Genomic DNA, 26407 nt, shown 5'->3' on the forward strand with positions numbered 1-26407 from the left:
AGATTATTTTGTACGAAGTGGGTCTTCTTTGTTTTAAACGCATTCTTACCGCAAACTCTTATATGCTTCTCTAGGGCTAGAAATGACTGTTTCTACATTCTGCAAAGAAAGGGTTTCTGAACTGCTGCAAACACAAAGCAGTTTAGCTCTGGAAGTTGAATGCACACATTGACAACCATTCTGCTAGATAGCTCCGTTTTTCTTTTACAGCAAGGTACTTCCCTTTACAACCTGTACTCCCAAGCACTCTGGAATGTTCAAACGCAGCTTTTAGAAGAAACCTGTTTCTACCTCGCTGAATGTAAACATAGATGCAACTTCCTAAAAGGAACCAACACACAGCAGATCAGTTTGTACGAAGCTGGTCTTCTGTGTTTTAATCGCATTCTTACTCCTAACTCTTATATGCGTCTCTAGGGCTGGAAATGACTATTTCTACATTCTTCAAAGAAAGGGTTTCTGAACTGCTGCAAACACACAGCAGTTTAGCTCTGGAAGTTGAATGCACACATTGACAACCATTCTGCTAGATAGCTCCATTTTTGTTTTACAGCAAGCTACTTCTCTTTACAGCCCTTATTCCCAAGCACTCTGGAATGTCCAAACGCAGCTTTTAGAAGAAACGTGTTTCTGCCTCGCTGAATATAAACATAGATGCAACTTCCTAAAAGGAACCAACACAGAGCAGATCAGTTTGTACGAAGCAGGTCTTCTTTGTTTTAAACGCATTCTTACAGCTAACCCTTATATGCTTCTCTAGGTCTGGAAATGACTGTTTCTACATTCTCCAAAGAAAGGGTTTCTGAACTGCTGCAAACACACAGCAGTTTAGCTCTGGAAGTTGAATGCACAAATTGACAACCATTCTGCTAGATAGCTCCGTTTTAGTTTTACAGCAAGGTACTTCTCTTTACAGCCTGTACTCCCAAGCACTCTGGAATGTCCAAACTCAGCTTTTAGAAGAAACGTGTTTCTACCTCGCTGAATGTAAATATAGATGCAACTTCCTAAAAGGAACCAACACACAGCAGATCAGTTTGTACGAAGCGGGTCTTCTGTGTTTTAAACGCATTCTTACTGCTAACTCTTATATGCGTCTCTAAGGCTGGAAATGACTGTTTCTACATTCTCCAAAGAAAGGGTTTCTGAACTGCTGCAAACACACAGCAGTTTAGCTCTGGAAGTTGAATGCACACATTGACAACCATTATGCTAGATAGCTCCGCTTTAGTTTTACAGCAAGGTACTTCTCTTTACAGCCTGTACTCCCAAGCACTCTGGAATGTCCAAACTCAGCTTTTAGAAGAAACGTGTTTCTACCTCGCTGAATGTAAACATAGATGCAACTTCCTAAAAGGAACCAGCACACAGCAGATCACGTTGTACGAAGCGGGTCTTCTGTGTTTTAAACGCATTCTTACTGCTAACTCTTATATGCGTCTCTAGGGCTGGAAATGACTGTTTCTACATTCTCCAAAGAAAGGGTTTCTGAACTGCTGCAAACACACAGAAGTTTAGCTCTGGAAGTTGAATGCACACATTGACAACCATTTTGATAGATAGCTCCGTTTTAGTTTTACAGCAAGGTACTTCTCTTTACAGCCTGTACTCCCAAGCACTCTGGAATGTCCAAACGCAGCTTTTAGACGAAACGTGTTTCTACCTCGCTGAATGTAAACATAGATGCAACTTCCTAAAAGGAACCAACACACAGCAGATCAGTTTGTACGAAGCGGGTCTTTTTTGTTTTAAACGCATTCTTACCGGAAACTCTTATATGCTTCTCTAGGGCTGGAAATGACTGTTTCTACATTCTCCAAAGAAAGGATTTCTGAACTGCTGCAAACACAAAGCAGTTTAGCGCTGGAAGTTGAATGCACACATTGACAACCATTCTGCTAGATAGCTCCGTTTTTCTTTTACAGCAAGGTAATTCTCTTTACAACCTGTACTCCCAAGCACTCTGGAATGTCCAAACGCAGCTTTTAGAAGAAACGTGTTTCTACCTCGCTGAATGTAAACATAGATGCAACTTCCTAAAAGGAACCAACACACAGCAGATCAGTTTGTACGAAGCTGGTCTTCTGTGTTTTAAACGCATTCTTACTGCTAACTCTTATATGCTTCCCTAGGACTGGAAATGACTGTTTCTACATTCTCCAAAGAAAGGGTTTCTGAACTGCTGCAAACACACAGCAGTTTAGCTCTGGAAGTTGAATGCACACATTGACAACCATTCTGCTAGATAGCTCCATTTTTGTTTTACAGCAAGCTACTTCTCTTTACAGCCCTTATTCCCAAGCACTCTGGAATGTCCAAACGCAGCTTTTAGAAGAAACGTGTTTCTGCCTCGCTGAATATAAACATAGATGCAACTTCCTAAAAGGAACCAGCACAGAGCAGATCAGTTTGTACGAAGCGGGTCTTCTTTGTTTTAAACGCATTCTTACCGCAAACTCTTATATTCTTCTCTAGGGCTGGAAATGACTTTTTCTACATTCTCCAAAGAAAGGGTTTCTGAACTGCTGCAAACACACAGAAGTTTAGCTCTGGAAGTTGAATGCACACATTGACAACCATTCTGCTTGATAGCTCCGTTTATCTTTTACACCAACGTACATCTCTTTACAACCTGTACTCCCAAGCACTCTGGAATGTCCAAACGCAGCTTTTAGAAGAAACGTGTTTCTGCCTCGCTGAATATAAACATAGATGCAACTTCCTAAAAGGAACCAACACAGAGCAGATCAGTTTGTACGAAGCGGGTCTTCTTTGTTTCAAACGCATTCTTACTGCAAACTCTTATATGCTTCTCTAGGGCTGGAAATGACTGTTTCTACATTCTCAAAGAAAGGGTTTCCTAACTGCTGCAAAAACACAGAAGTTTATCTCTGGAAGTTGAATGCACACATTGACAACCATTCTGCTAGATAGCTCCGTTTTAGTTTTACAGCTAGGTACTTCTCTTTACAGCCTGTACTCCCAAGCACTCTGGAATGTCCAAACGCAGCTTTTAGAAGAAACGTGTTTCTGCCTCGCTGAATATAAACATAGATGCAACTTCCTAAAAGGAACCAACACAGAGCAGATCAGTTTGTACGAAGCGGGTCTTCTTTGTTTCAAACGCATTCTTACTGCTAACTGTTATATGCGTCTCTAGGGCTGGAAATGACTGTTTCTACATTCTCCAAAGAAAGGGTTTCTGAACTGCTGCAAACACACAGAAGTTTAGCTCTGGAAGTTGAATGCACACATTGACAACCATTCTGCTAGATAGCTCCGTTTTTGTTTTACAGCAAGGTACTTCTCTTTACAGCCTGTATTCCCAAGCACTCTGGAATGTCCAAACGCAGCTTTTAGAAGAAACGTGTTTCTGCCTCGCTGAATATAAACATAGATGCAACTTCCTAAAAGGAACCAACACAGAGCAGATCAGTTTGTACAAAGTGGGTCTTCTTTGTTTTAAACGCATTCTACTGCAAACTCTTATATGCTTCTCTAGGGCTGGAAATGACTGTTTCTACATTCTCTAAAGAACTGGTTTCTGAACTGCGCAAACACACAGCAGTTTAGCTCTATAAGTTGAATGCACACTTTGATAGCCATTCTGCTAGATAGCTCCGTTTTGGTTTTACAGCAAGGTACTTCTCTTTACAGCCTGTACTCCCAAGCACTCTGGAATGTCCAAACGCAGCTTTTAGAAGAAACGTGTTTCTACCTCGTTGATTGTAAACATAGATGCAACTTCCTTAAAGGAACCAACACAGAGCAGATCAGTTTGTACGAAGCGGGTCTTCTGTGTTTTAAACGCATTCTTACTGCTAACTGTTATATTCGTCTCTAGGGCTGTAAATGACTGTTTCTACATTCTCCAAAGAAAGGGTTTCTGAACTGCTGCAAACACACAGAAGTTTAGCTCTGGAAGTTGAAGGCACACATTGACAACCATTCTGCTAGATAGCTCCATTTTTGTTTTACAGCAAGGTACTTCTCTTTACAGCCTGTATTCCCAAGCACTCTGGAATGTCCAAACGCAGCTTTTAGAAGAAACGTGTTTCTGCCTCGCTGAATGCAAACATAGATGCAACTTCCTAAAAGGAACCAACACAGAGCAGATTATTTTGTACGAAGTGGGTCTTCTTTGTTTTAAACGCATTCTTACCGCAAACTCTTATATGCTTCTCTAGGGCTAGAAATGACTGTTTCTACATTCTGCAAAGAAAGGGTTTCTGAACTGCTGCAAACACAAAGCAGTTTAGCTCTGGAAGTTGAATGCACACATTGACAACCATTCTGCTAGATAGCTCCGTTTTTCTTTTACAGCAAGGTACTTCCCTTTACAACCTGTACTCCCAAGCACTCTGGAATGTTCAAACGCAGCTTTTAGAAGAAACCTGTTTCTACCTCGCTGAATGTAAACATAGATGCAACTTCCTAAAAGGAACCAACACACAGCAGATCAGTTTGTACGAAGCTGGTCTTCTGTGTTTTAATCGCATTCTTACTCCTAACTCTTATATGCGTCTCTAGGGCTGGAAATGACTATTTCTACATTCTTCAAAGAAAGGGTTTCTGAACTGCTGCAAACACACAGCAGTTTAGCTCTGGAAGTTGAATGCACACATTGACAACCATTCTGCTAGATAGCTCCATTTTTGTTTTACAGCAAGCTACTTCTCTTTACAGCCCTTATTCCCAAGCACTCTGGAATGTCCAAACGCAGCTTTTAGAAGAAACGTGTTTCTGCCTCGCTGAATATAAACATAGATGCAACTTCCTAAAAGGAACCAACACAGAGCAGATCAGTTTGTACGAAGCAGGTCTTCTTTGTTTTAAACGCATTCTTACAGCTAACCCTTATATGCTTCTCTAGGTCTGGAAATGACTGTTTCTACATTCTCCAAAGAAAGGGTTTCTGAACTGCTGCAAACACACAGCAGTTTAGCTCTGGAAGTTGAATGCACAAATTGACAACCATTCTGCTAGATAGCTCCGTTTTAGTTTTACAGCAAGGTACTTCTCTTTACAGCCTGTACTCCCAAGCACTCTGGAATGTCCAAACTCAGCTTTTAGAAGAAACGTGTTTCTACCTCGCTGAATGTAAATATAGATGCAACTTCCTAAAAGGAACCAACACACAGCAGATCAGTTTGTACGAAGCGGGTCTTCTGTGTTTTAAACGCATTCTTACTGCTAACTCTTATATGCGTCTCTAAGGCTGGAAATGACTGTTTCTACATTCTCCAAAGAAAGGGTTTCTGAACTGCTGCAAACACACAGCAGTTTAGCTCTGGAAGTTGAATGCACACATTGACAACCATTATGCTAGATAGCTCCGCTTTAGTTTTACAGCAAGGTACTTCTCTTTACAGCCTGTACTCCCAAGCACTCTGGAATGTCCAAACTCAGCTTTTAGAAGAAACGTGTTTCTACCTCGCTGAATGTAAACATAGATGCAACTTCCTAAAAGGAACCAGCACACAGCAGATCACGTTGTACGAAGCGGGTCTTCTGTGTTTTAAACGCATTCTTACTGCTAACTCTTATATGCGTCTCTAGGGCTGGAAATGACTGTTTCTACATTCTCCAAAGAAAGGGTTTCTGAACTGCTGCAAACACACAGAAGTTTAGCTCTGGAAGTTGAATGCACACATTGACAACCATTTTGATAGATAGCTCCGTTTTAGTTTTACAGCAAGGTACTTCTCTTTACAGCCTGTACTCCCAAGCACTCTGGAATGTCCAAACGCAGCTTTTAGACGAAACGTGTTTCTACCTCGCTGAATGTAAACATAGATGCAACTTCCTAAAAGGAACCAACACACAGCAGATCAGTTTGTACGAAGCGGGTCTTTTTTGTTTTAAACGCATTCTTACCGGAAACTCTTATATGCTTCTCTAGGGCTGGAAATGACTGTTTCTACATTCTCCAAAGAAAGGATTTCTGAACTGCTGCAAACACAAAGCAGTTTAGCGCTGGAAGTTGAATGCACACATTGACAACCATTCTGCTAGATAGCTCCGTTTTTCTTTTACAGCAAGGTAATTCTCTTTACAACCTGTACTCCCAAGCACTCTGGAATGTCCAAACGCAGCTTTTAGAAGAAACGTGTTTCTACCTCGCTGAATGTAAACATAGATGCAACTTCCTAAAAGGAACCAACACACAGCAGATCAGTTTGTACGAAGCTGGTCTTCTGTGTTTTAAACGCATTCTTACTGCTAACTCTTATATGCTTCCCTAGGACTGGAAATGACTGTTTCTACATTCTCCAAAGAAAGGGTTTCTGAACTGCTGCAAACACACAGCAGTTTAGCTCTGGAAGTTGAATGCACACATTGACAACCATTCTGCTAGATAGCTCCATTTTTGTTTTACAGCAAGCTACTTCTCTTTACAGCCCTTATTCCCAAGCACTCTGGAATGTCCAAACGCAGCTTTTAGAAGAAACGTGTTTCTGCCTCGCTGAATATAAACATAGATGCAACTTCCTAAAAGGAACCAGCACAGAGCAGATCAGTTTGTACGAAGCGGGTCTTCTTTGTTTTAAACGCATTCTTACCGCAAACTCTTATATTCTTCTCTAGGGCTGGAAATGACTTTTTCTACATTCTCCAAAGAAAGGGTTTCTGAACTGCTGCAAACACACAGAAGTTTAGCTCTGGAAGTTGAATGCACACATTGACAACCATTCTGCTTGATAGCTCCGTTTATCTTTTACACCAACGTACATCTCTTTACAACCTGTACTCCCAAGCACTCTGGAATGTCCAAACGCAGCTTTTAGAAGAAACGTGTTTCTGCCTCGCTGAATATAAACATAGATGCAACTTCCTAAAAGGAACCAACACAGAGCAGATCAGTTTGTACGAAGCGGGTCTTCTTTGTTTCAAACGCATTCTTACTGCAAACTCTTATATGCTTCTCTAGGGCTGGAAATGACTGTTTCTACATTCTCAAAGAAAGGGTTTCCTAACTGCTGCAAAAACACAGAAGTTTATCTCTGGAAGTTGAATGCACACATTGACAACCATTCTGCTAGATAGCTCCGTTTTAGTTTTACAGCTAGGTACTTCTCTTTACAGCCTGTACTCCCAAGCACTCTGGAATGTCCAAACGCAGCTTTTAGAAGAAACGTGTTTCTGCCTCGCTGAATATAAACATAGATGCAACTTCCTAAAAGGAACCAACACAGAGCAGATCAGTTTGTACGAAGCGGGTCTTCTTTGTTTCAAACGCATTCTTACTGCTAACTGTTATATGCGTCTCTAGGGCTGGAAATGACTGTTTCTACATTCTCCAAAGAAAGGGTTTCTGAACTGCTGCAAACACACAGAAGTTTAGCTCTGGAAGTTGAAGGCACACATTGACAACCATTCTGCTAGATAGCTCCGTTTTTGTTTTACAGCAAGGTACTTCTCTTTACAGCCTGTATTCCCAATCACTCTGGAATGTCCAAACGCAGCTTTTAGAAGAAACAGGTTTCTGCCTCGCTGAATGTAAACATAGATGCAACTTCCTAAAAGGAACCAACACAGAGCAGATCAGTTTGTACGAAGCGGGTCTTCTTTGTTTTAAATGCATTCTTACCGCAAACTCTTATATGCTTCTGTAGGGCTGGAAATGACTGTTTCTACATTCTCCAAAGAAAGGGTTTCTGAACTGCTGCAAACACACAGCAGTTTAGCTCTGGAAGTTGAATGCACACATTGACAACCATTCTGCTAGATAGCTCCGTTTTTCTTTTACAGCAAGGTACTTCTCTTTACAACCTGTACTCCCAAGCACTCTGGAATGTCCAAACGCAGCTTTTAGAAGAAAAGTGTTTCTACCTCGCTGAATGTAAACATAGATGCAACTTCCTAAAAGGAACCAACACACAGCAGATCAGTTTGTACGAAGCTGGTCTTCTGTGATTTAAACCCATTCTTACTGCTAACTCTTATATGCTTACGTAGGACTGGAAATGACTGTTTCTACATTCTCCAAAGAAAGGGTTTCTGAACTGCTGCAAACACACAGCAGTTTAGCTGTGGAAGTTGAATGCACACATTGACAACCATTCTGCTAGATAGCTCCGTTTTTGTTTTACAGCGAGGTACTTCTCTTTACAGCCTGTATTCCCAAGCACTCTGGAATGTCCAAACGCAGCTTTTAGAAGAAACGTGTTTCTGCCTCGCTGAATATAAACATAGATGCAACTTCCTAAAAGGAACCAACACAGAGCAGATGAGTTTGTACAAAGTGGGTCTTCTTTGTTTTAAACGCATTCTTACTGCAAACTCTTATAGGCTTCTCTAGGGCTGGAAATGACTGTTTCTACATTCTCCAAAGAAAGCGTTTCTGAACTGCTGCAAACACAAAGCAATTTAGCTCTGGAAGTTGAATGCACACATTGACAACCATTCTGCTAGATAGCTCCGTTTTTCTTTTACAGCAAGGTACTTCTCTTTACAACCTGTTCTCCCAAGCACTCTGGAATGTCCAAACGCAGCTTTTAGAAGAAACGTGTTTCTACCTCGCTGAAGGCAAACATAGATGCAACTTCCTAAAAGGAACCAACACAGAGCAGATCAGTTTGTACGAAGCTGGTCTTCTGTGTTTTAAACGCATTCTTACTGCTAACTCTTATATGCTTCCCTAGGACTGGAAATGACTGTTTCTACATTTTCCAAGGAAAGGGTTTCTGAACTGCTGCAAACACACAGAAGTTTAGCTCTTGATGTTGAATGCACACATTGACAACCATTCTGCTAAATAGCTCCGTTTCAGTTTTACAGCAAGGTACTTCTCTTTACAGCCTGTACTCCCAAGCACTCTGGAATGTCCACACGCAGCTTTTAGAAGAAACGTGTTTCTACCTCGCTGAATGTAAACATAGATGCAACTTCCTAAAAGCAACCAACACACAGCAGATCACTTTGTACGAAGCGGGTCTTCTGTGTTTTAAACGCATTCTTACTGCTAACTCTTATATGCGTCTCTGGGGCTGGAAATGACTGTTTCTACATTCTCCAAAGAAATGGTTTCTGAACTGCTGCAAACACACAGCAGTTTAGCTCTGGAAGTTGAATGCACACATTGACAACCATTCTGCTAGATAGCTCCGTTTTTGTTTTACAGCAAGCTACTTCTCTTTACAGCCTGTATTCCCAAGCACTCTGGAATGTCCAAACGCAGCTTTTAGAAGAAACGTGTTTCTGCCTCACTGAATATAAACATAGATGCATCTTCCTAAAAAAAACCAACAGAGAGCAGATGAGTTTGTACGAAGTGGGTCTTCTTTGTTTTAAACGCATTCTTACTGCAAACTCTTATATGCTTCTCTAGGGCTGGAAATGACTGTTTCTACATTCTCCAAAGAAAGGGTTTCTGAACTGCTGCAAACACAAAGCAGTTTAGCTCTGGAAGGTGAATGCACACATTGACAACCATTCTGCTAGATAGCTCCGTTTTTCTTTTACAGCAAGATACTTCTCTTTACAACCTGTACTCCCAAGCACTCTGGAATGTCCAAACGCAGCTTTTAGAAGAACCGTGTTTCCACCTCGCTGAATGTAAACATAGATGCAACTTCCTAAAAGGAACCAACACACAGCAGATCAGTTTGTACGAAGCTGGTCTTCTGTGTTTTAAACGCATTCTTACTGCTAACTCTTATATGCTTCCCTAGGACTGGAAATGACTGTTTCCACATTCTCCAAAGAAAGGGTTTCTGAACTGCTGCAAACACACAGCAGTTTAGCTCTGGAAGTTGAATGCACACATTGACAACCATTCTGCTAGATAGCTCCATTTTAGTTTTACAGCAAGGTACTTCTCTTTACAGCCTGTACTCCCAAGCACTCTGGAATGTCCAAACGCAGCTTTTAGAAGAAACGTGTTTCTGCCTCGCTGAATATAAACATAGATGCAACTTCCTAAAAGGAACCAGCACAGAGCAGATCAGTTTGTACGAAGCGGGTCTTCTTTGTTTTAAACGCATTCTTACCGCAAACTCTTATATTCTTCTCTAGGGCTGGAAATGACTTTTTCTACATTCTCCAAAGAAAGGGTTTCTGAACTGCTGCAAACACACAGAAGTTTAGCTCTGGAAGTTGAATGCACACATTGACAACCATTCTGCTTGATAGCTCCGTTTATCTTTTACACCAACGTACATCTCTTTACAACCTGTACTCCCAAGCACTCTGGAATGTCCAAACGCAGCTTTTAGAAGAAACGTGTTTCTGCCTCGCTGAATATAAACATAGATGCAACTTCCTAAAAGGAACCAACACAGAGCAGATCAGTTTGTACGAAGCGGGTCTTCTTTGTTTCAAACGCATTCTTACTGCAAACTCTTATATGCTTCTCTAGGGCTGGAAATGACTGTTTCTACATTCTCAAAGAAAGGGTTTCCTAACTGCTGCAAAAACACAGAAGTTTATCTCTGGAAGTTGAATGCACACATTGACAACCATTCTGCTAGATAGCTCCGTTTTAGTTTTACAGCTAGGTACTTCTCTTTACAGCCTGTACTCCCAAGCACTCTGGAATGTCCAAACGCAGCTTTTAGAAGAAACGTGTTTCTGCCTCGCTGAATATAAACATAGATGCAACTTCCTAAAAGGAACCAACACAGAGCAGATCAGTTTGTACGAAGCGGGTCTTCTTTGTTTCAAACGCATTCTTACTGCTAACTGTTATATGCGTCTCTAGGGCTGGAAATGACTGTTTCTACATTCTCCAAAGAAAGGGTTTCTGAACTGCTGCAAACACACAGAAGTTTAGCTCTGGAAGTTGAAGGCACACATTGACAACCATTCTGCTAGATAGCTCCGTTTTTGTTTTACAGCAAGGTACTTCTCTTTACAGCCTGTATTCCCAATCACTCTGGAATGTCCAAACGCAGCTTTTAGAAGAAACAGGTTTCTGCCTCGCTGAATGTAAACATAGATGCAACTTCCTAAAAGGAACCAACACAGAGCAGATCAGTTTGTACGAAGCGGGTCTTCTTTGTTTTAAATGCATTCTTACCGCAAACTCTTATATGCTTCTGTAGGGCTGGAAATGACTGTTTCTACATTCTCCAAAGAAAGGGTTTCTGAACTGCTGCAAACACACAGCAGTTTAGCTCTGGAAGTTGAATGCACACATTGACAACCATTCTGCTAGATAGCTCCGTTTTTCTTTTACAGCAAGGTACTTCTCTTTACAACCTGTACTCCCAAGCACTCTGGAATGTCCAAACGCAGCTTTTAGAAGAAAAGTGTTTCTACCTCGCTGAATGTAAACATAGATGCAACTTCCTAAAAGGAACCAACACACAGCAGATCAGTTTGTACGAAGCTGGTCTTCTGTGATTTAAACCCATTCTTACTGCTAACTCTTATATGCTTACGTAGGACTGGAAATGACTGTTTCTACATTCTCCAAAGAAAGGGTTTCTGAACTGCTGCAAACACACAGCAGTTTAGCTGTGGAAGTTGAATGCACACATTGACAACCATTCTGCTAGATAGCTCCGTTTTTGTTTTACAGCGAGGTACTTCTCTTTACAGCCTGTATTCCCAAGCACTCTGGAATGTCCAAACGCAGCTTTTAGAAGAAACGTGTTTCTGCCTCGCTGAATATAAACATAGATGCAACTTCCTAAAAGGAACCAACACAGAGCAGATGAGTTTGTACAAAGTGGGTCTTCTTTGTTTTAAACGCATTCTTACTGCAAACTCTTATAGGCTTCTCTAGGGCTGGAAATGACTGTTTCTACATTCTCCAAAGAAAGCGTTTCTGAACTGCTGCAAACACAAAGCAATTTAGCTCTGGAAGTTGAATGCACACATTGACAACCATTCTGCTAGATAGCTCCGTTTTTCTTTTACAGCAAGGTACTTCTCTTTACAACCTGTTCTCCCAAGCACTCTGGAATGTCCAAACGCAGCTTTTAGAAGAAACGTGTTTCTACCTCGCTGAAGGCAAACATAGATGCAACTTCCTAAAAGGAACCAACACAGAGCAGATCAGTTTGTACGAAGCTGGTCTTCTGTGTTTTAAACGCATTCTTACTGCTAACTCTTATATGCTTCCCTAGGACTGGAAATGACTGTTTCTACATTTTCCAAGGAAAGGGTTTCTGAACTGCTGCAAACACACAGAAGTTTAGCTCTTGATGTTGAATGCACACATTGACAACCATTCTGCTAAATAGCTCCGTTTCAGTTTTACAGCAAGGTACTTCTCTTTACAGCCTGTACTCCCAAGCACTCTGGAATGTCCACACGCAGCTTTTAGAAGAAACGTGTTTCTACCTCGCTGAATGTAAACATAGATGCAACTTCCTAAAAGCAACCAACACACAGCAGATCACTTTGTACGAAGCGGGTCTTCTGTGTTTTAAACGCATTCTTACTGCTAACTCTTATATGCGTCTCTGGGGCTGGAAATGACTGTTTCTACATTCTCCAAAGAAATGGTTTCTGAACTGCTGCAAACACACAGCAGTTTAGCTCTGGAAGTTGAATGCACACATTGACAACCATTCTGCTAGATAGCTCCGTTTTTGTTTTACAGCAAGCTACTTCTCTTTACAGCCTGTATTCCCAAGCACTCTGGAATGTCCAAACGCAGCTTTTAGAAGAAACGTGTTTCTGCCTCACTGAATATAAACATAGATGCATCTTCCTAAAAAAAACCAACAGAGAGCAGATGAGTTTGTACGAAGTGGGTCTTCTTTGTTTTAAACGCATTCTTACTGCAAACTCTTATATGCTTCTCTAGGGCTGGAAATGACTGTTTCTACATTCTCCAAAGAAAGGGTTTCTGAACTGCTGCAAACACAAAGCAGTTTAGCTCTGGAAGGTGAATGCACACATTGACAACCATTCTGCTAGATAGCTCCGTTTTTCTTTTACAGCAAGGTACTTCTCTTTACAACCTGTACTCCCAAGCACTCTGGAATGTCCAAACGCAGCTTTTAGAAGAACCGTGTTTCCACCTCGCTGAATGTAAACATAGATGCAACTTCCTAAAAGGAACCAACACACAGCAGATCAGTTTGTACGAAGCTGGTCTTCTGTGTTTTAAACGCATTCTTACTGCTAACTCTTATATGCTTCCCTAGGACTGGAAATGACTGTTTCCACATTCTCCAAAGAAAGGGTTTCTGAACTGCTGCAAACACACAGCAGTTTAGCTCTGGAAGTTGAATGCACACATTGACAACCATTCTGCTAGATAGCTCCATTTTAGTTTTACAGCAAGGTACTTCTCTTTACAGCCTGTACTCCCAAGCACTCTGGAATGTCCAAACGTAGCTTTTATAAGAAACGTGTTTCTGCCTCGCTGAATATAAACATAGATGCAACTTCCTAAAAGGAACCAACACAGAGCAGATCAGTTTGTACGAAATGGGTCTTCTATGTTTTAAACGCATTCTTACTGCAAACTCTTATATGCTTCTGTAGGGCTGGAAATGACTGTTTCTACATTCTCCAAAGAAAGGGTTTCTGAACTGCTGCAAACACACAGCAGTTTAGCTCTGGAAGTTGAATGCACACATTGACAACCATTCTGCTTGATAGCTCCATTTATCTTTTACAGCAAGGTACTTCTCTTTACAACCTGTACTCCCAAGCACTCTGGAATGTCCAAACGCAGCTTTTAGAAGAAACGTGTTTCTACCTCGCTGAATGAAAACATAGATGCAACTTCCTAAAAGGAACCAACACACAGCAGATCAGTTTGTACGAAGCGGGTCTTCTGTGTTTTAAACGCATTCTTACTGCTAACTCTTATATGCGTCTCTAAGGCTGGAAATGACTGTTTCTACATTCTCCAAAGAAAGGGTTTCTGAACTGCTGCAAACTCACAGAAGTTTAGCTCTTGATGTTGAATGCACACATAGACAACCATTCTGCTAAATAGCTCCGTTTTAGTTTTACAGCAAGGTACTTCTCTTTACAGCCTGTACTCCCAAGCACTCTGGAATGTCCACACGCAACTTTTAGAAGAAACGTGTTTCTACCTCGCTGAATGTAAACATAGATGCAACTTCCTAAAAGGAACCAACACACAGCAGATCACTTTGTACGAAGCGGGTCTTCTGTGTTTTAAACGCATTCTTACTGCTAACTCTTATATGCGTCTCTGGGGATGGAAATGACTGTTTCTACATTCTCCAAAGAAAGGGTTTCTGAACTGCTGCAAACACACAGCAGTTTAGCTCTTGAAGTTGAATGCACACATTGACAACCATTCTGCTAGATAGCTCCGTTTTTGTTTTACAGCAAGCTACTTCTCTTTAGAGCCTGTATTCCCAAGCACTCTGAAATGTCCAAATGCAGCTTTTAGAAGAAACGTGTTTCTGCCTCGCTGAATGTAAACATAGATGCAACTTCCTAAAAGGAGCCAACACACAGCAGATCAGTTTGTACGAAGCGGGTCTCCTGTGTTTTAAATGCATTCTTACTGCTAACTCTTATATGCGTCTCTGGGGCTGGAAATGACTGTTTCTACATTCTCCAAAGAAAGGGTTTCTGAACTGCAGGAAACACACAGCAGTTTAGCTCTGGAAGTTGAATGCACACATTGACAACCATTCTGCTAGATAGCTCCGATTTTGTTTTACAGCATGGTACTTCTCTTTACAGCCTGTACTCCCAAGCACTCTGGAATGTCCAAACGCAGCTTTTAGAAGAAACGTGTTTCTACCTCGCAGAATGTAAACATAGAAGAAACTTCCTAAAAGGAACCAACACACAGCAGATTAGTTTGTACGAAGCGGGTCTTCTGTGTTTTAAACGCATTCTTACTGCTAACTCCTATATGCGTCTCTAGGGCTGGAAATGACTTTTTCTACATTCTCCAAAGAAAGGGTTTCTGAACTGCTGCAAACACACAGCAGTTTAGCTCTGGAAGTTGAATGCACACATTGACAACCATTCTGCTAGATAGCTCCGTTTTTGTTTTACAGCAAGGTACTTCTCTTTACAGCCTGTATTCCCAAGCACTCTGGAATGTCCAAACGCAGCTTTTAGAAGAAACGTGTTTCTGCCTCGCTGAATATAAACATAGATGCAACTTCCTAAAAGGAACCAACACAGAGCAGATCAGTTTGTACAAAGTGGGTCTTCTTTGTTTTAAACGCATTCTACTGCAAACTCTTATATGCTTCTCTAGGGCTGGAAATGACTGTTTCTACATTCTCCAAAGAACTGGTTTCTGAACTGCGCAAACACACAGCAGTTTAGCTCTATAAGTTGAATGCACACTTTGATAGCCATTCTGCTAGATAGCTCCGTTTTGGTTTTACAGCAAGGTACTTCTCTTTACAGCCTGTACTCCCAAGCACTCTGGAATGTCCAAACGCAGCTTTTAGAAGAAACGTGTTTCTACCTCGTTGATTGTAAACATAGATGCAACTTCCTTAAAGGAACCAACACAGAGCAGATCAGTTTGTACGAAGCGGGTCTTCTGTGTTTTAAACGCATTCTTACTGCTAACTGTTATATTCGTCTCTAGGGCTGTAAATGACTGTTTCTACATTCTCCAAAGAAAGGGTTTCTGAACTGCTGCAAACACACAGAAGTTTAGCTCTGGAAGTTGAAGGCACACATTGACAACCATTCTGCTAGATAGCTCCATTTTTGTTTTACAGCAAGGTACTTCTCTTTACAGCCTGTATTCCCAAGCACTCTGGAATGTCCAAACGCAGCTTTTAGAAGAAACGTGTTTCTGCCTCGCTGAATGCAAACATAGATGCAACTTCCTAAAAGGAACCAACACAGAGCAGATCATTTTGTACGAAGTGGGTCTTCTTTGTTTTAAACGCATTCTTACCGCAAACTCTTATATGCTTCTCTAGGGCTAGAAATGACTGTTTCTACATTCTGCAAAGAAAGGGTTTCTGAACTGCTGCAAACACAAAGCAGTTTAGCTCTGGAAGTTGAATGCACACATTGACAACCATTCTGCTAGATAGCTCCGTTTTTCTTTTACAGCAAGGTACTTCCCTTTACAACCTGTACTCCCAAGCACTCTGGAATGTTCAAACGCAGCTTTTAGAAGAAACCTGTTTCTACCTCGCTGAATGTAAACATAGATGCAACTTCCTAAAAGGAACCAACACACAGCAGATCAGTTTGTACGAAGCTGGTCTTCTGTGTTTTAATCGCATTCTTACTCCTAACTCTTATATGCGTCTCTAGGGCTGGAAATGACTATTTCTACATTCTTCAAAGAAAGGGTTTCTGAACTGCTGCAAACACACAGCAGTTTAGCTCTGGAAGTTGAATGCACACATTGACAACCATTCTGCTAGATAGCTCCATTTTTGTTTTACAGCAAGCTACTTCTCTTTACAGCCCTTATTCCCAAGCACTCTGGAATGTCCAAACGCAGCTTTTAGAAGAAACGTGTTTCTGCCTCGCTGAATATAAACATAGATGCAACTTCCTAAAAGGAACCAACACAGAGCAGATCAGTTTGTACGAAGCAGGTCTTCTTTGTTTTAAACGCATTCTTACAGCTAACCCTTATATGCTTCTCTAGGTCTGGAAATGACTGTTTCTACATTCTCCAAAGAAAGGGTTTCTGAACTGCTGCAAACACACAGCAGTTTAGCTCTGGAAGTTGAATGCACAAATTGACAACCATTCTGCTAGATAGCTCCGTTTTAGTTTTACAGCAAGGTACTTCTCTTTACAGCCTGTACTCCCAAGCACTCTGGAATGTCCAAACTCAGCTTTTAGAAGAAACGTGTTTCTACCTCGCTGAATGTAAATATAGATGCAACTTCCTAAAAGGAACCAACACACAGCAGATCAGTTTGTACGAAGCGGGTCTTCTGTGTTTTAAACGCATTCTTACTGCTAACTCTTATATGCGTCTCTAAGGCTGGAAATGACTGTTTCTACATTCTCCAAAGAAAGGGTTTCTGAACTGCTGCAAACACACAGCAGTTTAGCTCTGGAAGTTGAATGCACACATTGACAACCATTATGCTAGATAGCTCCGCTTTAGTTTTACAGCAAGGTACTTCTCTTTACAGCCTGTACTCCCAAGCACTCTGGAATGTCCAAACTCAGCTTTTAGAAGAAACGTGTTTCTACCTCGCTGAATGTAAACATAGATGCAACTTCCTAAAAGGAACCAGCACACAGCAGATCACGTTGTACGAAGCGGGTCTTCTGTGTTTTAAACGCATTCTTACTGCTAACTCTTATATGCGTCTCTAGGGCTGGAAATGACTGTTTCTACATTCTCCAAAGAAAGGGTTTCTGAACTGCTGCAAACACACAGAAGTTTAGCTCTGGAAGTTGAATGCACACATTGACAACCATTTTGATAGATAGCTCCGTTTTAGTTTTACAGCAAGGTACTTCTCTTTACAGCCTGTACTCCCAAGCACTCTGGAATGTCCAAACGCAGCTTTTAGACGAAACGTGTTTCTACCTCGCTGAATGTAAACATAGATGCAACTTCCTAAAAGGAACCAACACACAGCAGATCAGTTTGTACGAAGCGGGTCTTTTTTGTTTTAAACGCATTCTTACCGGAAACTCTTATATGCTTCTCTAGGGCTGGAAATGACTGTTTCTACATTCTCCAAAGAAAGGATTTCTGAACTGCTGCAAACACAAAGCAGTTTAGCGCTGGAAGTTGAATGCACACATTGACAACCATTCTGCTAGATAGCTCCGTTTTTCTTTTACAGCAAGGTAATTCTCTTTACAACCTGTACTCCCAAGCACTCTGGAATGTCCAAACGCAGCTTTTAGAATAATCGTGTTTCTACCTCGCTGAATGTAAACATAGATGCAACTTCCTAAAAGGAACCAACACACAGCAGATCAGTTTGTACGAAGCTGGTCTTCTGTGTTTTAAACGCATTCTTACTGCTAACTCTTATATGCTTCCCTAGGACTGGAAATGACTGTTTCTACATTCTCCAAAGAAAGGGTTTCTGAACTGCTGCAAACACACAGCAGTTTAGCTCTGGAAGTTGAATGCACACATTGACAACCATTCTGCTAGATAGCTCCATTTTTGTTTTACAGCAAGCTACTTCTCTTTACAGCCCTTATTCCCAAGCACTCTGGAATGTCCAAACGCAGCTTTTAGAAGAAACGTGTTTCTGCCTCGCTGAATATAAACATAGATGCAACTTCCTAAAAGGAACCAGCACAGAGCAGATCAGTTTGTACGAAGCGGGTCTTCTTTGTTTTAAACGCATTCTTACCGCAAACTCTTATATTCTTCTCTAGGGCTGGAAATGACTTTTTCTACATTCTCCAAAGAAAGGGTTTCTGAACTGCTGCAAACACACAGAAGTTTAGCTCTGGAAGTTGAATGCACACATTGACAACCATTCTGCTTGATAGCTCCGTTTATCTTTTACACCAACGTACATCTCTTTACAACCTGTACTCCCAAGCACTCTGGAATGTCCAAACGCAGCTTTTAGAAGAAACGTGTTTCTGCCTCGCTGAATATAAACATAGATGCAACTTCCTAAAAGGAACCAACACAGAGCAGATCAGTTTGTACGAAGCGGGTCTTCTTTGTTTCAAACGCATTCTTACTGCAAACTCTTATATGCTTCTCTAGGGCTGGAAATGACTGTTTCTACATTCTCAAAGAAAGGGTTTCCTAACTGCTGCAAAAACACAGAAGTTTATCTCTGGAAGTTGAATGCACACATTGACAACCATTCTGCTAGATAGCTCCGTTTTAGTTTTACAGCTAGGTACTTCTCTTTACAGCCTGTACTCCCAAGCACTCTGGAATGTCCAAACGCAGCTTTTAGAAGAAACGTGTTTCTGCCTCGCTGAATATAAACATAGATGCAACTTCCTAAAAGGAACCAACACAGAGCAGATCAGTTTGTACGAAGCGGGTCTTCTTTGTTTCAAACGCATTCTTACTGCTAACTGTTATATGCGTCTCTAGGGCTGGAAATGACTGTTTCTACATTCTCCAAAGAAAGGGTTTCTGAACTGCTGCAAACACACAGAAGTTTAGCTCTGGAAGTTGAAGGCACACATTGACAACCATTCTGCTAGATAGCTCCGTTTTTGTTTTACAGCAAGGTACTTCTCTTTACAGCCTGTATTCCCAATCACTCTGGAATGTCCAAACGCAGCTTTTAGAAGAAACAGGTTTCTGCCTCGCTGAATGTAAACATAGATGCAACTTCCTAAAAGGAACCAACACAGAGCAGATCAGTTTGTACGAAGCGGGTCTTCTTTGTTTTAAATGCATTCTTACCGCAAACTCTTATATGCTTCTGTAGGGCTGGAAATGACTGTTTCTACATTCTCCAAAGAAAGGGTTTCTGAACTGCTGCAAACACACAGCAGTTTAGCTCTGGAAGTTGAATGCACACATTGACAACCATTCTGCTAGATAGCTCCGTTTTTCTTTTAGAGCAAGGTACTTCTCTTTACAACCTGTACTCCCAAGCACTCTGGAATGTCCAAACGCAGCTTTTAGAAGAAAAGTGTTTCTACCTCGCTGAATGTAAACATAGATGCAACTTCCTAAAAGGAACCAACACACAGCAGATCAGTTTGTACGAAGCTGGTCTTCTGTGATTTAAACCCATTCTTACTGCTAACTCTTATATGCTTACGTAGGACTGGAAATGACTGTTTCTACATTCTCCAAAGAAAGGGTTTCTGAACTGCTGCAAACACACAGCAGTTTAGCTGTGGAAGTTGAATGCACACATTGACAACCATTCTGCTAGATAGCTCCGTTTTTGTTTTACAGCGAGGTACTTCTCTTTACAGCCTGTATTCCCAAGCACTCTGGAATGTCCAAACGCAGCTTTTAGAAGAAACGTGTTTCTGCCTCGCTGAATATAAACATAGATGCAACTTCCTAAAAGGAACCAACACAGAGCAGATGAGTTTGTACAAAGTGGGTCTTCTTTGTTTTAAACGCATTCTTACTGCAAACTCTTATAGGCTTCTCTAGGGCTGGAAATGACTGTTTCTACATTCTCCAAAGAAAGCGTTTCTGAACTGCTGCAAACACAAAGCAATTTAGCTCTGGAAGTTGAATGCACACATTGACAACCATTCTGCTAGATAGCTCCGTTTTTCTTTTACAGCAAGGTACTTCTCTTTACAACCTGTTCTCCCAAGCACTCTGGAATGTCCAAACGCAGCTTTTAGAAGAAACGTATTTCTACCTCGCTGAAGGCAAACATAGATGCAACTTCCTAAAAGGAACCAACACAGAGCAGATCAGTTTGTACGAAGCTGGTCTTCTGTGTTTTAAACGCATTCTTACTGCTAACTCTTATATGCTTCCCTAGGACTGGAAATGACTGTTTCTACATTTTCCAAGGAAAGGGTTTCTGAACTGCTGCAAACACACAGAAGTTTAGCTCTTGATGTTGAATGCACACATTGACAACCATTCTGCTAAATAGCTCCGTTTCAGTTTTACAGCAAGGTACTTCTCTTTACAGCCTGTACTCCCAAGCACTCTGGAATGTCCACACGCAGCTTTTAGAAGAAACGTGTTTCTACCTCGCTGAATGTAAACATAGATGCAACTTCCTAAAAGCAACCAACACACAGCAGATCACTTTGTACGAAGCGGGTCTTCTGTGTTTTAAACGCATTCTTACTGCTAACTCTTATATGCGTCTCTGGGGCTGGAAATGACTGTTTCTACATTCTCCAAAGAAATGGTTTCTGAACTGCTGCAAACACACAGCAGTTTAGCTCTGGAAGTTGAATGCACACATTGACAACCATTCTGCTAGATAGCTCCGTTTTTGTTTTACAGCAAGCTACTTCTCTTTACAGCCTGTATTCCCAAGCACTCTGGAATGTCCAAACGCAGCTTTTAGAAGAAACGTGTTTCTGCCTCGCTGAATATAAACATAGATGCATCTTCCTAAAAAAAACCAACAGAGAGCAGATGAGTTTGTACGAAGTGGGTCTTCTTTGTTTTAAACGCATTCTTACTGCAAACTCTTATATGCTTCTCTAGGGCTGGAAATGACTGTTTCTACATTCTCCAAAGAAAGGGTTTCTGAACTGCTGCAAACACAAAGCAGTTTAGCTCTGGAAGGTGAATGCACACATTGACAACCATTCTGCTAGATAGCTCCGTTTTTCTTTTACAGCAAGGTACTTCTCTTTACAACCTGTACTCCCAAGCACTCTGGAATGTCCAAACGCAGCTTTTAGAAGAAACGTGTTTCCACCTCGCTGAATGTAAACATAGATGCAACTTCCTAAAAGGAACCAACACACAGCAGATCAGTTTGTACGAAGCTGGTCTTCTGTGTTTTAAACGCATTCTTACTGCTAACTCTTATATGCTTCCCTAGGACTGGAAATGACTGTTTCCACATTCTCCAAAGAAAGGGTTTCTGAACTGCTGCAAACACACAGCAGTTTAGCTCTGGAAGTTGAATGCACACATTGACAACCATTCTGCTAGATAGCTCCGTTTTTGTTTTACAGCAAGCTACTTCTCTTTACAGCCTGTATTCCCAAGCACTGTGGAATGTCCAAACGCAGCTTTTAGAAGAAACGTGTTTCTGCCTCGCTGAATATAAACATAGATGCAACTACCTAAAAGGAACCAACACAGAGCAGATGAGTTTGTACGAAGTGGGTCTTCTTTGTTTTAAACGCATTCTTACTGCAAACTCTTATAGGCTTCTCTAGGGCTGGAAATGACTGTTTCTACATTCTCCAAAGAAAGGGTTTCTGAACTGTTGCAAACACAACGAAGTTTAGCTCTGGAAGTTAAATGCACACATTGACAACCATTCTGCTAGATAGCTCCGTTTTAGTTTTACAGCAAGCTACTTCTCTTTACAGCCCTTATTCGCAAGCACTTTGGAATGTCCAAACGCAGCTTTTAGAAGAAACGTGTTTCTGCCTCGCTGAATATAAACATAGATGCAACTTCCTAAAAGGAACCAACACAGAGCATATCAATTTGTACGAAGCAGGTCTTCTTTGTTTTAAACGCATTCTTACAGCTAACACTTATATGCTTCTCTAGGCCTGGAAATGACTGTTTCTACATTCTCCAAAGAAAGGGTTTCTGAACTGCTGCAAACACCCAGCAGTTTAGCTCTGGAAGTTGAATGCACACATTGACAACCATTCTGCTAGATAGCTCCGTTTTAGTTTATAGCAAGGTACTTCTCTTTACAGCCTGTACTCCCAAACACTCTGGAATGTCCAAACGCAGCTTTTAGAAGAAACGTGTTTCTACCTTGCTGAATGTAAACATAGATGCAACTTCCTAAAATGAACCAACACACAGCAGATCAGTTTGTACGAAGTGGGTCTTCTGTGTTTTAAACGCATTCTTACTGCTAAATCTCATATGCGTCTCTAAGGCTGGAAATGACTGTTTCTACATTCTCAAAGAAAGGGTTTCCTAACTGCTGCAAAAACACAGAAGTTTATCTCTGGAAGTTGAATGCACACATTGACAACCATTCTGCTAGATAGCTCCGTTTTAGTTTTACAGCTAGGTACTTCTCTTTACAGCCTGTACTCCCAAGCACTCTGGAATGTCCAAACGCAGCTTTTAGAAGAAACGTGTTTCTGCCTCGCTGAATATAAACATAGATGCAACTTCCTAAAAGGAACCAACACAGAGCAGATCAGTTTGTACGAAGCGGGTCTTCTTTGTTTCAAACGCATTCTTACTGCTAACTGTTATATGCGTCTCTAGGGCTGGAAATGACTGTTTCTACATTCTCCAAAGAAAGGGTTTCTGAACTGCTGCAAACACACAGCAGTTTAGCTCTGGAAGTTGAATGCACACATTGACAACCATTCTGCTAGATAGCTCCGTTTTTCTTTTACAGCAAGGTACTTCTCTTTACAACCTGTACTCCCAAGCACTCTGGAATGTCCAAACGCAGCTTTTAGAAGAAACGTGTTTCTACCTCGCTGAATGTAAACATAGATGCAACTTCCTAAAAGGAACCAACACACAGCAGATCAGTTTGTACGAAGCTGGTCTTCTGTGTTTTAAACCCATTCTTACTGCTAACTCTTATATGCTTACGTAGGACTGGAAATGACTGTTTCTACATTCTCCAAAGAAAGGGTTTCTGAACTGCTGCAAACACACAGCAGTTTAGCTCTGGAAGTTGAAAGCACACATTGACAACCATTCTGCTAGATAGCTCCGTTTTGGTTTTACAGCAAGGTACTTCTCTTTACAGCCTGTATTCCCAAGCACTCTGGAATGTCCAAACGCAGCTTTTAGAAGAAACGTGTTTCTGCCTCGCTGAATATAAACATAGATGCAACTTCCTAAAAGGAACCAACACAGAGCAGATGAGTTTGTACGAAGTGGGTCTTCTTTGTTTTAAACGCATTCTTACTGCAAACTCTTATAGGCTTCTCTAGGGCTGGAAATGACTGTTTCTACATTCTCCAAAGAAAGGGTTTCTGAACTGCTGCAAACACAAAGCAATTTAGCTCTGGAAGTTGAATGCACACATTGACAACCATTCTGCTAGATAGCTCCGTTTTTCTTTTACAGCAAGGTACTTCTCTTTACAACCTGTTCTCCCAAGCACTCTGGAATGTCCAAACGCAGCTTTTAGAAGAAACGTGTTTCTACCTCGCTGAAGGCAAACATAGATGCAACTTCCTAAAAGGAACCAACACAGAGCAGATCAGTTTGTACGAAGCTGGTCTTCTGTGTTTTAAACGCATTCTTACTGCTAACTCTTTTATGCTTCCCTAGGACTGGAAATGACTGTTTCTACATTTTCCAAGGAAAGGGTTTCTGAACTGCTGCAAACACACAGAAGTTTAGCTCTTGATGTTGAATGCACACATTGACAACCATTCTGCTAAATAGCTTCGTTTCAGTTTTACAGCAAGGTACTTCTCTTTACAGCCTGTACTCCCAAGCACTCAGGAATGTCCACACGCAGCTTTTAGAAGAAACGTGTTTCTACCTCGCTGAATGTAAACATAGATGCAACTTCCTAAAAGCAACCAACACACAGCAGATCACTTTGTACGAAGCGGGTCTTCTGTGTTTTAAACGCATTCTTACTGCTAACTCTTATATGCGTCTCTGGGGCTGGAAATGACTGTTTCTACATTCTCCAAAGAAATGGTTTCTGAACTGCTGCAAACACACAGCAGTTTAGCTCTGGAAGTTGAATGCACACATTGACAACCATTCTGCTAGATAGCTCCGTTTTTGTTTTACAGCAAGCTACTTCTCTTTACAGCCTGTATTCCCAAGCAGTCTGGAATGTCCAAACGCAGCTTTTAGAAGAAACGTGTTTCTGCCTCGCTGAATATAAACATAGATGCATCTTCCTAAAAAAAAACCAACAGAGAGCAGATGAGTTTGTACGAAGTGGGTCTTCTTTGTTTTAAACGCATTCTTACTGCAAACTCTTATATGCTTCTCTAGGGCTGGAAATGACTGTTTCTACATTCTCCAAAGAAAGGGTTTCTGAACTGCTGCAAACACACAGCAGTTTAGCTCTAGAAGTTGAATGCAAACATTGACAACCATTCTGCTAGATAGCTCCGTTTTGGTTTTACAGCAAGGTACTTCTGTTTACAGCCTGTACTCCCAAGCACTCTGGAATGTCCAAACGCAACTTTTAGAAGAAACGTGTTTCTACCTCGCTGAATGTAAACTTAGATGCAACTTCCTAAAAGGAACCAACACAGAGCAGATCAGTTTGTACGAAGCGGGTCTTCTGTGTTTTAAACGCATTCTTACTGCTAACTCTTATATGCGTCTCTAGGGCTGGAAATGACTGTTTCTACATTCTCCAAAGAAAGGGTTTCTGAACTGCTGCAAACACACAGCAGTTTAGCTCTGGAAGTTGAATGCACACATTGACAACCATTCTGCTAGATAGCTCCGTTTTTGTTTTACAGCAAAGTACTTCTCTTTACAGCCTGTATTCCCAATCACTCTGGAATGTCCAAACGCAGCTTTTAGAAGAAACATGTTTCTGCCTCGCTGAATGTAAACATAGATGCAACTTCCTAAAAGGAACCAACACAGAGCAGATCAGTTTGTACGAAGCGGGTCTTCTTTGTTTTAAACGCATTCTTACTGCAAACTCTTATATGCTTCTCGAGGGCTGGAAATGACTGTTTCTACATTCTCCAAAGAAAGGGTTTCTGAACTGCTGCAAACGCAAAGCAGTTTAGCTCTGGAAGGTGAATGCACACATTGACAACCATTCTGCTAGATAGCTCCGTTTTTCTTTTACAGCAAGGTACTTCTCTTTGCAACCTGTACTCCCAAGCACTCTGGAATGTCCAAACGCAGCTTTTAGAAGAAACGTGTTTCCACCTCGCTGAATGTAAACATAGATGCAACTTCCTAAAAGGAACCAACACACAGCAGATCAGTTTGTACGAAGCTGGTCTTCTGTGTTTTAAACGCATTCTTACTGCTAACTCTTATATGCTTCCCTAGGACTGGAAATGACTGTTTCCACATTCTCCAAAGAAAGGGTTTCTGAACTGCTGCAAACACACAGCAGTTTAGCTCTGGAAGTTGAATGCACACATTGACAACTATTCTGCTAGATAGCTCCATTTTTGTTTTACAGCAAGGTACATCTCTTTACAGCCCTTATTACCAAGGACTCTGGAATGTCCAAACGCAGCTTTTAGAAGAAACGTGTTTCTGCCTCGCTGAATATAAACATAGATGCAACTACCTAAAAGGAACCAAGACAGAGCAGATCAGTTTGTACGAAGCAGGTCTTCTTTGTTTTAAACGCATTCTTACAGCTAACCCTTATATGCTTCTCTAGGTCTGGAAATGACTGTTTCTACATTCTCCAAAGAAAGGGTTTCTGAACTGCTGCAAACACAAAGCAGTTTAGCTCTGGAAGTTGAATGCACACATTGACAACCATTCTTCTAGATAGCTCCGTTTTTCTTTTACAGCAAGGTACTTCTCTTTACAACCTGTACTCCCAAGCACTCTGGAATGTCCAAACGCAGCTTTTAGAAGAAACGTGTTTCTACCTCGCTGAATGTAAACATAGATGCAACTTCCTAAAAGTAACCAACACACAGCAGATCAGTTTGTAGGAAGCCGGTCTTCTGTGTTTTAAAGGCATTCTTACTGCTAACTCTCATATGCATCTCTAAGGCTGGAAATGACTGTTTCTACATTCTCAAAGAAAGGGTTTCTGAACTGCTGCAAACATAAAGCAGTTTAGCTCTGGCAGTTGAATGCACACATTGACAACCATTCTGCTAGATAGCTCCATTTTTGTTTTACAGCAAGCTACTTCTCTTTACAGCCTTTATTCGCAAGCACTCTGGAATGTCCAAACGCAGCTTTTAGAAGAAACGTGTTTCTGCCTCGCTGAATATAAACATAGATGCAACTTCCTAAAAGGAACCAACACAGAGCAGATCA

This window comes from Saimiri boliviensis, chromosome 8 (assembly GCF_048565385.1).
Source record: "Saimiri boliviensis isolate mSaiBol1 chromosome 8, mSaiBol1.pri, whole genome shotgun sequence".
In the NCBI taxonomy this organism is placed as follows: domain Eukaryota; kingdom Metazoa; phylum Chordata; class Mammalia; order Primates; family Cebidae; genus Saimiri; species Saimiri boliviensis.